Source organism: Bombyx mori, chromosome 18, assembly GCF_030269925.1.
Source record: "Bombyx mori chromosome 18, ASM3026992v2".
Taxonomy (NCBI): Eukaryota; Metazoa; Arthropoda; class Insecta; order Lepidoptera; family Bombycidae; genus Bombyx; species Bombyx mori.
Window position 1 is genome coordinate 5,371,966 of NC_085124.1, and position 14,684 is coordinate 5,386,649.

Here is a 14,684-nt window from a genome sequence, read left to right on the forward strand (position 1 = left end):
TTATTTTTTGTACGTTATTACAAAACTAAGTCGTACACTGTGTGCATCACTAATAAAAATCTTACGTTACGGACGTTTTTTCCCGGTTAGGGTACCCCTCCGCATCGTCCCATAAGGAACTTCGTTCCAAAAAATAATAATAATTTAAGAATATACTTTTAAGAACAAATTTATTTTCTCATCAGAATTAACAGTACTGATATGTAGAATGGCGTTTGTCAATGAGCGATGAAGACGGTTCATGTTAAATATGCTGACGTACTTCCAATCATTCACGAATACTTTTGCGCAATACCAATACTTATGTCAGTGACAATAAAGATTCCCACTGTACCGAGTATTCTGCTCGACTTCATTTCGAGTTTTGAGCATCAGTTCAAACAATCGAACCGGAGCAACTATTATTAGATCTTGTTCAATTATTTCCGCAGTTCGGAAGGGAAGTTTGAAATCGAAACTGGATTTCGATTGGGTAATAGTCGTGAAGGGAGATTTCCTCTGAAAAATTAATGTTTTTAAGAATTATAAATAATTTCTTTGGAATTATGTTGAAGCTACTCGCTGAACTGATCCGAAAATGAAATGGATTTTTTTTCGACTAACCTGGATATTCAAGACGGGAGCTAGATTTTACGATTACTTCTCTATTACTTGCTCGTAAACGTAACCTATTGTAGGGGGTGAGACTAGCTGATTGTATGAGTTTTGACATTGACAACACTTACTTATCAATTTCCGACAGCAATCATCATCCTTACTCCAATGGAAAGATGACTACTTGGATATTCTCGAAGTCATCAATGACGTCATGGATCCATAAATCCTTAAGTTAACCATAAGGTTAAGAGTATTAAATAAGCATAATTAATACTCTCTCTAATAAGCATAAGCTTATTTAATTGTCATCTGTCCTTAATAAGTATACCAAATTTCGAGTAAATCCGAACTTTTGAAGGGGGTCCAAATCATGTGCAAAGATTCTGTGACATACATACGTCTGAAGCTAATAAAAGCGTATTAAAAGTGTATCGTAGCGCTACATGGCGTAGCGGTTAATATCTCAATTCTATCGTATAAAAACTACACCAACCTTAAAACCTAAAGTAAGCATCGACTGTGGCAAACACTTTATAGCAGGCGCAATACAAGAGAGACCTTTTTAAATAATCTAGACCTTTTAAATAACTTTGCAGGTCTAAGATTAATAATAAATGGTTTTTGCTTATAGTCGTTTATTGAGAAGCGCTTACAGAAGAAACATCAGGCGACATTTAAAATTAATGAAAAAGCTCCTCTCCAAGATTTTCATGTAGGTATTATGGCTGAAATGAAAACAAATCTTGTTTCGTGCTTATTTCGTGAGCGGAAGTTTCCAGTTTTCCCGGAGCTGATTTTTCAGAAATCGTAACAGGCAAACTTTGGGGTCGGATATAATTATTGTAGTTTTTCAACGCTTAAAGTAAAGCTTGAGAGTAAATGAATGCATTTTCATTCTCTGCAGTGGATATATTTTAGAAATTTTGAAAGGGCTCACTGAAGCCCAAGAAAACACAACACCATCGCTAATAATAACAACCTGCCTAAACTAGAATTATTTCGTGACAAATATAGGCAAAGTTTTAGTGCCTATCTGAGTGGAATCACACTAGTAAGTACCTTTCTTTTTTTTTTGTCAGGTGGAAATCTCCGGACTCCCACCCTCCACTGGGGATGGAGGGTGGGGCATATCGGAGTCGAACCGACTAAAACCTCCTGTCGCTCAACAACCAACGTCCAACCCTCGCATGAGACAGAACTCATGAAAAGGCAAGGGGAGGAGAGTGAAGCGTTTAGTGCGGAGCACGTCTTTCCCATCACCCTCCCCCTCGGGACGCCGGGCCAGTGATCGTCGGCGCCACGACCACCAGCCCTCTCGGTCGGCAGGCTGTCCGAAGCCCGCCTAGATGGCGCCGGTTTGAATAGGTTATCCTACGAAATACCCCGCTGGGTCAAAACCAGCGTGGGTCGAGGATAGCCGGCCTTCCATCACACGGATGCTCTTGCGTAAAACGCGTGCAGAGCAGCTTGCACGTCGTCTTCTTAAGCCCCCTTCGCCGGGCCCCAGACCGACATATGAGGGGGACCCGAAACACTTAAAAGGCCAGGGCTAGGGCGAGATCCGCCTCCCTGGCCCCCGTTCGACGGCAGCGGGCTTGTGCGTCTCTCACGCGCCCCGCCGCCTCCTTCTGCGAGATGGTGCACTCGCAGAAGTCGAGCATCGCCCTAGTAAGTACCTACATTAATTTTAATGTTACAAGTTTTCACTTCTTTCAGTGTAGAATCGTTCGCACGTCGATCTTTTTTTTCCACCTTGTCCCACTAAGTGGGATCGGTACAACTAATTTTTCTCTTCCGTTCTCTTCTATCAGCTATCATCTCAACCGTCACTCCTCTCTCTCTCTCTCTCTCATATCGTCATTCACACACTACTATCGACTTCTTCCCCCTCTACCTTGCACTACCATTCTCATACTTCCGCTCTTTAATTTGTTAATTACCAGGGTCACTGTCACACTTTCTGACTACCTACACAGAATCTGAATATAATAAAAATTAATTCACTTCACTGTCGTGTTATTCGCTACGACCGAGTGTATATGTTATTTTCTAAGCTTCCACATTATGCTTGGATTATCCGTTATAGCTTATGGTATTATATTTGCAACGCTAATATATAAAACGATGCAAATTCCATTTTACGTTTTAATTAAAACATGACGTACACAAGGCAGCGGCTTGGCTCTGCCCCTGGCATTGCTGAAGTCCATGGGCGACGGTAACCACTCACCATCAGGTGGGCCGTATGCTTGTCTGTCTACAAGGGCAATAAAAAAAAAGCGGCTGACCCCACTCTTAAAACCTAAACGCATTACTGCTTCACAGCAGAAATAGGCAGGGTGGTGGTACCTACCCGTGCGGACTCACAAGAAGTCCTACCACCAGTAATTACGCAAATTATAATTTTGCGGGTTTGATTTTTATTACATGATGCTATTCCTTCACCGTGGAAGTCAATCGTGAACATTTGTTAAGTACGTATTTCATTATAAAAATTGGTATCCGCCTGTGGGATTCGAACACCGCTGCATCGCCAGATACGAATGCGCTGGACGTCTTATCCTTTACGCCAAGACAACTTTAACACGATGATATTTTTAAATTGTATTCAAGCGTTTCAATGATTGTTTTGAGTTTTCTAAAGAATTAAAAAAATGGGTTTGCTTATGGTAATGTGATCGATTTGAAACTTTTTAAAATTACTGTCATTATGTCTGAGAATCTTTCCGGTAAATTATCATAGATAAACGACCGATACCGAACGATTGATACCTTCATCTCGTTTTTAGCCTCGCACCGCCCGCCACCGGAGTAGAGTTCATCCATACTACTTTGAGCCACTGTGATCATCCACAGTGCGTTTCCAGAGGTATTTTTTGCCACGTACTATCCGGCTTTGGAATGAGCTCCCCACCACGGTGTTTCCCGAGCGCTATGACATGTCCTTCTTCAAACGAGACTTGTGGAGAGTATTAAGCGGTAGACAGCGGCTTGGATCTGCCTCTGGGATTGCAGAAGTCCATGGGCGGCGGTAACCACTCACCATCAGGTGGGCCGTATGCTCGCCTGCCTAAAAGGGAAATAAAAAAATAAAAAAATTGACCGCTGAATCTTTTGAGTGAAAGGGGTTCATACAAGTAATGATATATACAGAGAAGTGTGCTTGGAGTACACTTGTTACCGATGACTCTTTTTTTTTAAATAAGGAAACCCAATTAAGTTGTTATATACCAATACTTACTTTACACTATTTTTATAAAATAATTAAGCCCGCTAGTTAACTTGGACTAAACAGTACCGCAAATAGGATTCTTTAAAATAGCTTCTAGCAAATTTGAACTTAGTTCATTGGCGTTAAAGATTATAATTGAAATATAACTCAACAGCAAAATTCAATAGCTGACAACGATTAATTGGATCGAACGACTCTGGAAACGTTACTTTTCGCAGCCCCGCATTCTATCTTGTTACACGAATCATAATCAATCAAACGTAGCGAGTAAATAGATCACTTAATCCTTTGCGTCAATACCAATTGATGTTACTTCCTGGTAAGCTTTCGTCAACATTGATTTAATATGAGCATGTATGGATACATTTCGCAACACTCTTCAGCTGTTTCATTTTTTTTATACGCTTTTATTAGCTTCATATGGAATTTTTGAACATGATTTTGACCCACTTCAAAACGTCGGATTAACTCAAAATTTGGCATACTTATTAAGGACCGATGACAATTCAATATTTTAAACAGTTTGATCCGTTATCTTAAATAGGATAATCCTGATTAGCGATTTTTTGTTTTCCTGATACTCGGAGTGTCTGCGTCAAGACCAAGAAGGGGTGGGAAAGGGACTACCAGGCGAGCCGATAGCCTATTTTTATCCTGAAAACACTGCGATATTCAAGCGAGGTTAAAATGAACAATATAATCGTATTGTTATCGGTTCTTGATGCGTGTGCAAAATTTTAAAGTTAATAAAATAATAAAATTAAGTACAAATAAACAAACATACCAAGAGATCGGAGTCTCAATGGTATCATTCGTAACGACGTTCCACCGTTCAAATAATCGATTCGCAGTAGAAATACTTAGGCAAGCGGTGATTCAAGTTACTATCCTTTAAATTATTCTGTAATCGGAATTATTATCTACATCTACACTTAGTCTGGCCATAAATACTGTTACAATTAAAAATAAAGAATATAATACATTTGAATTTGGAATCTGTCATTTTTATATGATTGCTCATTGTGTTTTCTTATTTTGGCGCCAATATATTGTACATTATTTTGCGATATTAAAATGGAGTGCCTTGCAACCCTTTGCGTGATCGAGAAACAGACATTCAAATGTATAATATTATACATATAATATTATTATAACAGTTAATAATATGATTATATTTAATATTAGTATTGTTATAAATATATAAATAAATATAAAAATTACTATTAGAAATATTGGCATAAAAGATATCCGACCTTATGCCCCTAATGTTGAAATATAAAGTGGCTGGCGGTAATCATAAAATGATGGGAAAGAACGTTTATAACGATGTGGCGTCGATCTGTCGCGACAGTGGGACGCCCAGTCCTAACAACCTTATTGAAAGGAAATCAACGAGCATGTTTTGTTATTTTCGTTGAGATCAAAAGTCTTCTTACGCATCTTCGCAATACTTTCTAATGGTAGTGTTTTTTCTATTAATTTAAGAAAATAGTTTGTGCTCGTGTTATTGGAATAGAGTACACGGCGAACATTCCGAATTCTTAACTACTGTAACAAAGATACTGACTCTGACAGCGGGAATCGAATCATTTGACGAACGAAGCAACTGAAGCTTTTTTTATTTTTATTACTCGACCCCTTAGACATCTATAACGTAAATGCTCCACCCACCTTGAGATATAAGTTCTAAAGTCTCAAGTATAGTTACAACGGATGCCCCACCCTTCAAATCGAAACGCTTTACTGCGTCACGGCAGAAATGGGCAGTGTGGTGGTACTTACCCGCGCGGGCTCACAAGAGGTCCTACCGCCAGTTATTTTATAAATCCATCTTAAGTATTTCCTGGATTTGAAGAAGTATAGTTTATTTTAACACAGCTTATTCAGATTGGTGTGGGACTTCTGTGTCGACCATCTTTGAATGTCATTTTCAATGACTTCAAGGCGTCCATTTATCTTGAACATTTGCAGACGGTCCGATGACAATGCAAGAATTTTAATCTTTGCCCTAATATCCTAACCAGTATTAACATAATAAAAAAATCCAAAATGTCAATATGGTTTTCTATTATATAATAATTGAAGTGTGTTTTTCGGTTTTTTAAACTACATTTCTGGTCATATAATTAAGAAAGATTAAAAATTCTAGGTTTTTGTAGACTAAATAATACCAAACTTAGTGTTTTGTTGTGTTTTTTCTTAGAAGTATTTAGTTGCGTTATAATCTAATCTATAAACTAGAAGAGAACAAACGGGTTTGGAAGGTAAAATAAAATCTTATTTTTTTTGCTTTTAATGTGAACTGGGTAAAGAAAAAAACCAATTTAAATCATGTTGTACTAAAAATAATTACTTAGTGGCGTGTTCACGATTTTTAATTACTGCTTAGTCTTTGTTTTGGTGCTTTGAAATACAAAAAAGAAAAACATACATACATACTTGTCAGTTTGAAAAAATCTTCTCTTTAAATGTGAGATATTACAAAGTATCAGTAAATGCTGTTTATAGACTTTTTAAATATACTTGAATGCACGTATCAGTATGTCACTTACCCTCGGCTATTTAATCAACAACGTAGTCAATGAAAATTAAAAGAATTTAAAACGACTGGTCGCGTTCTCACGTACTTATCAACTTAATATAATTTATTCATGACAAAACTACTTTAACATCGGAATGATACAACATGGTTAGAATAGAATATTCTAGAACAGTTTATTACATAAATAAGCCTCTATATAAATAAGCCTATATATGTTTAAGTGGCTCACATTTATTCCGCTGCACTGATAGATTAAAAGCTCGTACATTATTCTCTGTCCCTGTACATATTAGTCTCAAATATTAAGTGTATTATCTATGTATTAGTCTAGCCCCACCTCTCATATCCGCTAGCTGATACTACAACCAGATTTTACTGGTGGTAGGACCTCATGTGAGTCCATACGGGTAGGTACCACCACCCTACCTATTTTTGCGATGATTTAAATTAGTTTTTTTCTTTACCTAGTTCACATTAAAAGCAAAAAAATTAAGATTTTATTTTACCTTCGAAACCCGTTTGTTCTATTCTAGTTTATAGATTAGATTATAACGCAACTAAATACTTCTAAGAAAAAACAGAACAAAACACTAAGTTTGGTATTATTTAGGCTACAAAAACCTAGAACTTTTAATCTTTCTTAATTATATGACCAGAAATGTAGTTTAAAAAACCGAAAAACACACTTCAATTATTATATAATAGAAAACCATATTGACATTATTGATTTTTTTATTATGTTAATACTGGTTAGGATATTAGGGCAAAGATTAAAATTCTTGCATTGTCATCGAACCGTCTGCAAATGTTCAAGATAAATGGACGCCTTGAAAACATTGACAATGACATTCAAAGATTGTCGACACAGAAGTCCCACACCAATCTGAATAAGCTGTGTTAAAATAAACTATACTTCTTCAAATCCAGGAAATAAGATGGATTTATAAAATAACTGGCGGTAGGACCTCTTGTGAGTCCGCGCGGGTAAGTACCACCACCCTGCCCATTTCTGCCGTGAAGCAGTGATGCGTTTCGGTTTGAAGGGTGGGCCAGCCGTTGTAACTATAGTTGAGATCTTAGAACTTATATCTCAAGGTGGGTGGCACATTTACGTCGTAGATGTCTATGGGCTCCAGTAACCACTTAACACCAGGTGGGCTGTGAGCTCGTCCACCCAACGAAGTAATAAAAAAAATTGTTAATAATAATGCAACCTTACAACTCTAAAATACTTCTAATGTTAGCCTGCACGATAACCGACAAACAAATCAATAAAGTTGATATATCTTTCACTGCGTAACAGGTATAATGTCTGAAGCGGTCACCCGTGCTGACATGATCAAAGCGACCCGGTCTTTGATGTGCTTCCGAGCGCAGCCGCTCACAGCCATATGCGAGGTCAATAATATAATTATAAGACGAATTCCGGTTTCAAACTTTCGCAAAATAATTAAAAAACTTTTCGAAATTGCACGAACAATATTCTCTGACAGCAAAAACGGAGAGCGTGTGCGAATGAAAATTTAAATTACGTTGTTTATTCTCGTGAATTTTAGCCGATGAAATTTTAACAAAAAAAAAAGTGTAGTATCGGTGGAACACCGGATAGGAATGAAATCCCATATTATAAAAATATTAATTTTAAGTACTATTCGAGGTCTCGAGGTATAAAGAAAATAATTATTCGGGTATACATTTAATACTATGATTTTTTATTGATAAAAATAATCACAAGGGTCAACCACTCCGCAGTGCAATGGAGCAGACTCGCCCTGGGGGAACCGCCTGCATGATCACGGTGTCCCTCTACGCCAGGTAAGTATGAATCAACAAGAGAAATACGAGAACGTCTATCAACTGTGTAACATCTCGTCACCGCGATTCAGGAATTGTTGAATTTACGTACAGCGACATCTGTTGATAACAAACTAAATAGGAAAAAATCTTACGTTACGGACGTTTTTTCCTGGTTAAAAAAACGGCTCGGAAAAAAAAACACCTCGTACCCAATTACGGTCTATTCCAAAATTAATAAGGCATTTCAAAGAGAACATCGAATTTCAATTTTGAATTTCACGTCAATGTATTTTTGAATTATTATTTTTTCTCCACAATCAGTCTTTGACGAATCGTTTCTGAACGTGAATTAGCCACTCGAGTAAAAGGAACAAGGAAATTCATCTTCAATTCGTTCACATTACAGTCTCGCTGAGTCGTATCGTAAAGCCGACTTACGAAGCGTAAATTCGGGCCTGTTGTGAAATTCTTTGTGAGTAAAAATCAAAGAGCCCGCCTTTTGAGTTTCTTCTTAATTATTCAAGTTAATTACGAGATACGTGTCTGAATAAAAATGGTGGAGGGCAAAAATATTAAAGGAACTTCGTTTAAAGGCCAGAAAATCGAAATTTTACTGGTGGTAGGATCTTTTGTGAGTCCGCACGGGTAGGTACCACCACTCCGCCTATTTTTGCCGTGAAGCAGTAATGCGTTTCGGTTTGAAGGCTGGGGCAGCCGTTGTAACTATACTTGAGACCGTAGAACTTATATCTTAAAGTGGGGGGCGCATTTAAGTTATATATGTCTATGGGCTCCGGTAAACACTTAATACCAGGTGGGCTGTGAGCTCGTACACCCATCTAAACAATAAAAAAAAGAACTCCTGCACTCTTTATTAACTGCATTAGTTGTAAGGTTATTGTAGTTTAACAAATAATTGGCTAAGCGTTAAAGAAATAAGATAACAAAAAGATTGTTGTTGACGTAGACACTTCGTAGCGGTCGTAGCAAGTCTACGAACTATTGAACTACGAGCTTGTTTGAGACAGGGAGACCATTAATCAACGGTATCCAAGTTCCTTTACTCGGCCTATCTTGATTTTTCCCAAATTATTTAGTAACTACAATTAGAATTTTCCTTGAAGAGACCCGTTAGAACAGTTTGTAAATTGGTGTGAAAAAACATTTTATCTAAGCTTTGTTATTGGGCTTTCGGATAATATCGGTTTTCTTCATGACGTTATTATATTACAACATGTATTGTATTGCCAGAGCAATTTAGTAATAAGCCTCATTTAATATATTTTACGAGATGATCTAGAATTAGGTAACTGTAATACAGCAGAGAAAGTCGGGTTAGTGGTGCTATTTATTTGCTCAGTTGCCATTAGATATGATTTAAAAGTCGATAACAAAGATCGAGCCATGTTTACAAACGTACTAAGCACTTTATTTATGAAACTTCGCGCCTTTCAAATTGTTGTGTAAGTATAACCCCAAATCCAGATTTATTTTTATATTTGTTTTTATTATTTTCATCTGATCATGTTTAATATACAATCAAAATTATTTTCCTGTAGACAAGAATTGCCTGTAAGACAGTAATAATTTAATATCTAGTCGGTCATGATCACGTGATGAGAAATTAGATAAATACAGGAATTCCAAAGAGTTTCAATGTATGACAGTCGTAGCAAACGTCTCTTACAGAGACAGTACTGTTTGTTATTACATTTTAGTACACCATAAATATTAACATCAATATGAAATTGAGGCTGTCAACGCCAAAGTGGCCTAAGCTTACCTGAGCTTATTATAGTAAGTATGGAGACAATGAGGTCTGAATTTACTTTTACACTGCCTCATAGGCAAAAACAAAACGCCCAAAAATAATAGTGACAAAGCCATCTGCTATCTATGGGCGAAGCTAGGCATAGGCTAATTTTTACTGGTGGTAGGACCTTTCGGGAGTCCGCACGGGTAGGTACCACCTCCCTGCCTATTTCAGCCGTGAAGCAGTAATGCGTTTCGGTTTGAAGGGTGGGGTAGCCGTTGTAACTATACTGAGACCTTAGAGCTTATATCTCGAGGTGCGTGGCGCATTTACGTTGTAGATGTCCATGGGCTCCAGTAACCACTTAACACCAGGTGGGCTGTGAGCTCGTCCACTCATCTAAGCAATAAAAATAAAAAAATAGGCCGGTTTTGCATCAAAATTTATTATGTTTTAAATAAATTGCAATATAGTAGAACCACGAATATGAAAAAATGTAGGATAGGCCACTTTTGTGCTGACAGCCTCAATTAAGATTCTGTTTTAATGTTAAATGAGTATTCAAATAAGATACGGGACTTATAAATGCTACGTACATACGCCTACGACACATTCAATTTCAGTAACTACATATTTAGGTGCCTTTGATTATGCCTATATACGAGCAATTATGTGAATATTGTTTAGAATTCATAATTTTATATTCAAGCTCTAATGAGCTTATTGTGGAACTCAACGCTAATGGAAGCTTGGTTCGGGGACATGATATAATTGGATTATCGTGAACGAGTTCTCTCTAAAACTGTTAAATGAAGTTATCGATTTGTTATTTGTATCTTCTAACGCTATGATGATAAAATTTTAATATATCTTTTTAATATTTTACCCTTTTATTTTTATTTATTGAGAAAACACAAAACCATAGTAACAAATTTGAGTGAATATATTTTTAGTTCATAAACTTGTATAAGTATGTATTTATTTCCAGTTTTCTGGTTAATTTTCTAATAAATTTTTCATCGACGAACACTAGAACATGTTCTAAGTGTTCATTGAAAGCCGCTGTTGTTTCTTCAAAATGCATAAATGTTGTTTCTCTTATGAAATGCTTTATAATAATAATAATAACCAGGAACACGTCACACACGATCATCGGGCCCCAATCTAGGATTTCCTATACTATGTATTTATTTTTTTATTGCTTAGATGAGTGGATGAGCTCACAGACCACCTGGTGTTAAGTGGTTACTGGAGCCCATAGACATTGACACCCACCTTGAGATACAAGTTCTAAGGTCTCAAGTATAGTTACAACGGCTGCCCCACCCTTCAAACCGAAACGCATTACTGGTTCACGGCAGAAATGGGCAGGGTGGTGGTACCCACCCGCGCGGACTCACAAGAGGTCCTACCACCAGTAATAAAATGTGAACAAGAAGCTGATTAATATTAATACTTATATACGTTTTAATGTATATGTCGGCGCAACGCACGTCACATTTAGTTAACTAAAAACAATTAAAGCTTACTATTTCCTTAATATTACACATATTAACGATTGTTTAAGACAGTATTCAAGAGAATTCATGGCTAAACTACCTACACTTTCTACTATAAATACGAGTGACTATTGTCGCACAAAATCATTATGGATCCTCCCGATCCATTAACGTTAGATACCACAAGCACCGATCACCGTCCTCGTCGAACCCGTTGCTTGAAGGGCTCGACGAGTGAATTAACTCATAGACACAGCCCACTGAGTTTCTCGCCGGATCTGCTCAGTCTCGCGTTTCCGATCCGGTGGTAGATTCTGCGAAGCACTGCTCTTTCTAGGACCGGTGTTAGCAACACTCCTGGTTTGGCCCCCCTGTGCTTACCTACGTCAAGGAGAAGCTGAAATAGCCTCTGAAGGCTATCAGCATAGGTAGGGAAAAAAACGCACAAAACATTCCGGCCCGAGCAATCGGATGGGGTGGAGCTCTTTGTTGTTGTCGCTGTACACTTGAAATGTAATAAATGGAATTCATTGGAAAACTGAGTCTTAATTACGGTCACCATGGAAGGCAATGATAATCATGAAGCGAATGGCATCAGCAACGCTGACGTCACCACTTTAAAAACACCATGGACCCAGCGTCTCCGTCATATATATAAATACATAGATATTAAACGCGTAGACAAAGAGCAAACAAATATCTTCATCACACGAATGTTTGCCCAACGTGGTAATCGATTCCACGACCCTCGCTCCCAGCAATCAAGGACACTAGCTCGAGGCAGAAAATAATTATTTTCGGGTAACACTAGTTTGGCCTGTAAGTATCATTGCATCAGTTTATTGGTAGATAAGGAACTGCACTTTGGCCCTTAGTGTTACTTTCAAATAAATTTCGATTATATAAAGCTCTGGCTGCAAAATGTTGAGATGATTTACATTTAAAAAAAAAAAAAAAAAACTATGCTACGTAAAATGAAAGGTATAAAGTCCGCCCGAACTCTTATCAAATCAGTGAAGCTTACTTGATTCGCATTGTTCATGAATTTTTTTATGAACAATTTTAAAACCTCTATTCTTCGCTACTACAAAAAATACGTTTATAACTTGTTCTCTGTGACGAATGCACGTGTCTTTTTTTTTACTAAATCACTCTGACTGATTCAATGGCACGTTCACGCATTCAAAGAGAAAACAAACTCGATATGAAGATTTACGGGGTTTCGCTGTTCGCATGATTGGAGTCGCAAAAACATAAATATTTTAGCAGTTTCCATGTCATACATCAAATAATTTCGTCTGCGGTTTTGAGTTCACACGTGTGTTCGTAATTATCTATATTTCTATACTAATATTATAAAGAGGAAAGATTTGTTTGTTTGTTTGTATTAAATAGGCTCCGAAACTACTAAACCGATTTGAAAAATTCTTTCATTTTTTGAAGCTACACTATTCCCGAGTGGTATAGGCTATAATCTTGAAAAAAATTAGGTATCCTTACTAAAACTCCAATAATATAACCCAAGGTGTAAAATAATTACCTAAAATATTCTTTACATCGCGTGTCTTGCAAAAACTATTGATGATAGAATAAAATAATCTACTACGACTTTGTAGAACACATTATCATTTACAAAAAGTGTCGTGACAGGATATGTCTAACTGTTATAGTTATGCCGCAATAAGTGTTCTTTTATTTAAAAAATAAAACAATGTCAAATATCGTTGAAATTTTTGTTAGACCCGAGCGGAGCCCGGAGCGGGCCACTAGTTCGTTATATATACGTTATATTATATATTGTAAAAGCGTTGGTATCTATGTATATAAATCTAAGTGAATATCACTCATTCACACAAATCCGTTTGAAGAAGAGTTCTAATATCCATCTTGGAGGTTCGTCATACCCATAATACCATGACCCTATATAGTACCCTTCCAATTTCTGCCATGAAGCAGTAGCATCAACATGTAATAAGTTTGAGAAAGATTTGGCAGAGGCAATTAATAATTGGTTCTGGTGTCTGGTGAGCTACATAGAGAAAAACAGTAATCAACTCATAAGGTTTGCACAATTATTGTTTGTCAATTTTTAAATGTATCAAAATGATATTATAATGTATTCTTTTTGAAACGCCATAAACTCAGTTTTTATTTTTTATTGCTTATATGGGTATCTATCTAAATCTTTCTCAAACTTATTACATGTTGATGCTACTGCTTCATGGCAGAAATTGGAAGGGTACTATATAGGGTCATGGTATTATGGGTATGACGATTAATATTACCATTTACACTTACATTAATATTACTGATTAATATTACCATTTACTTACATTAATATTACTGATTAATATTACCCGGACAAGCTCACGGCCCACCTGGTGTTAAGTGGTTACCGGAGCCCATAGACATCTACAACGTAAATGCCGCCACCCACCTTGAGACATGAGTTGTAAAATCTCACTTTTAACAGTACAACGGCTGCCCCGCCCTTCGAACCGAAACGTCCTGCCACAAGTAAAGTAAGTACAGTATAGTAGTACAAGCATCGTGTATTGTTGAGAGTTTTAATATGAGTCGTGGTTCATATTTTATTATCAACAATTAATATTATAAAAAGTATATTTTAATCAAATAGCATAAGGTTAATTTTAGTATTTCGTCGAATTTGTAACAGGTTTCTTTAGGAAACGAATGATAATGATCCTTATTTGATTATCAAGAAAGAAACAGTCGTATCAGAATGAACTTTTGATCTATTCATTGATGTAGTAAACTTGCCGTGTTCATTGAACCACTAAGGCTCAATATATTTGTGAAAGATCTTCGAAGTTTATCGACAACGCAAGAGAATATCCGAGTGTTCAGGCATTGAAAGTTATTGTTTCTTTTAGTTAATAATCTGAGAGGTGTTTCTATTTATGTAGGTCTATATACTGAAACTGTGCCGGCTAAATAAAACTGTATTCGTCCAAAGGAAAGACCAGGGACAAAAGCAAAGTTGGAAAATCAAGCAAACGTTGGTCACGTAATATTTCGAAAGTGTTTGAAGTTTGAATTAAGGTTTAAAGAGTTGTCAGAGGTGAAAAGTCGTGGACGACTTCAATAGTTAGTCTGATAAAATATCGAAGCATCTAAAAATGATGGCCATTACCAAATTTAACTACAGTCACGAGTCAGTGAGGAAATCGTTGAAAGAAAATTTGTCTTAAATAATACAATCATATTCGGTAACATTGTTTATTGAAAATAATAAACATTTCC

The 14,684-nt window shown here is 36.7% G+C and overlaps 1 pseudogene; it reads right to left on the reverse strand.

The window, feature by feature from the left end:
- Positions 1-8,059: 8,059 nt before the first annotated feature.
- On the reverse strand, positions 8,060-8,194 carry LOC119629916 (U1 spliceosomal RNA; annotated as a pseudogene).
- Between the last annotated feature and the right edge of the window lie 6,490 nt (positions 8,195-14,684).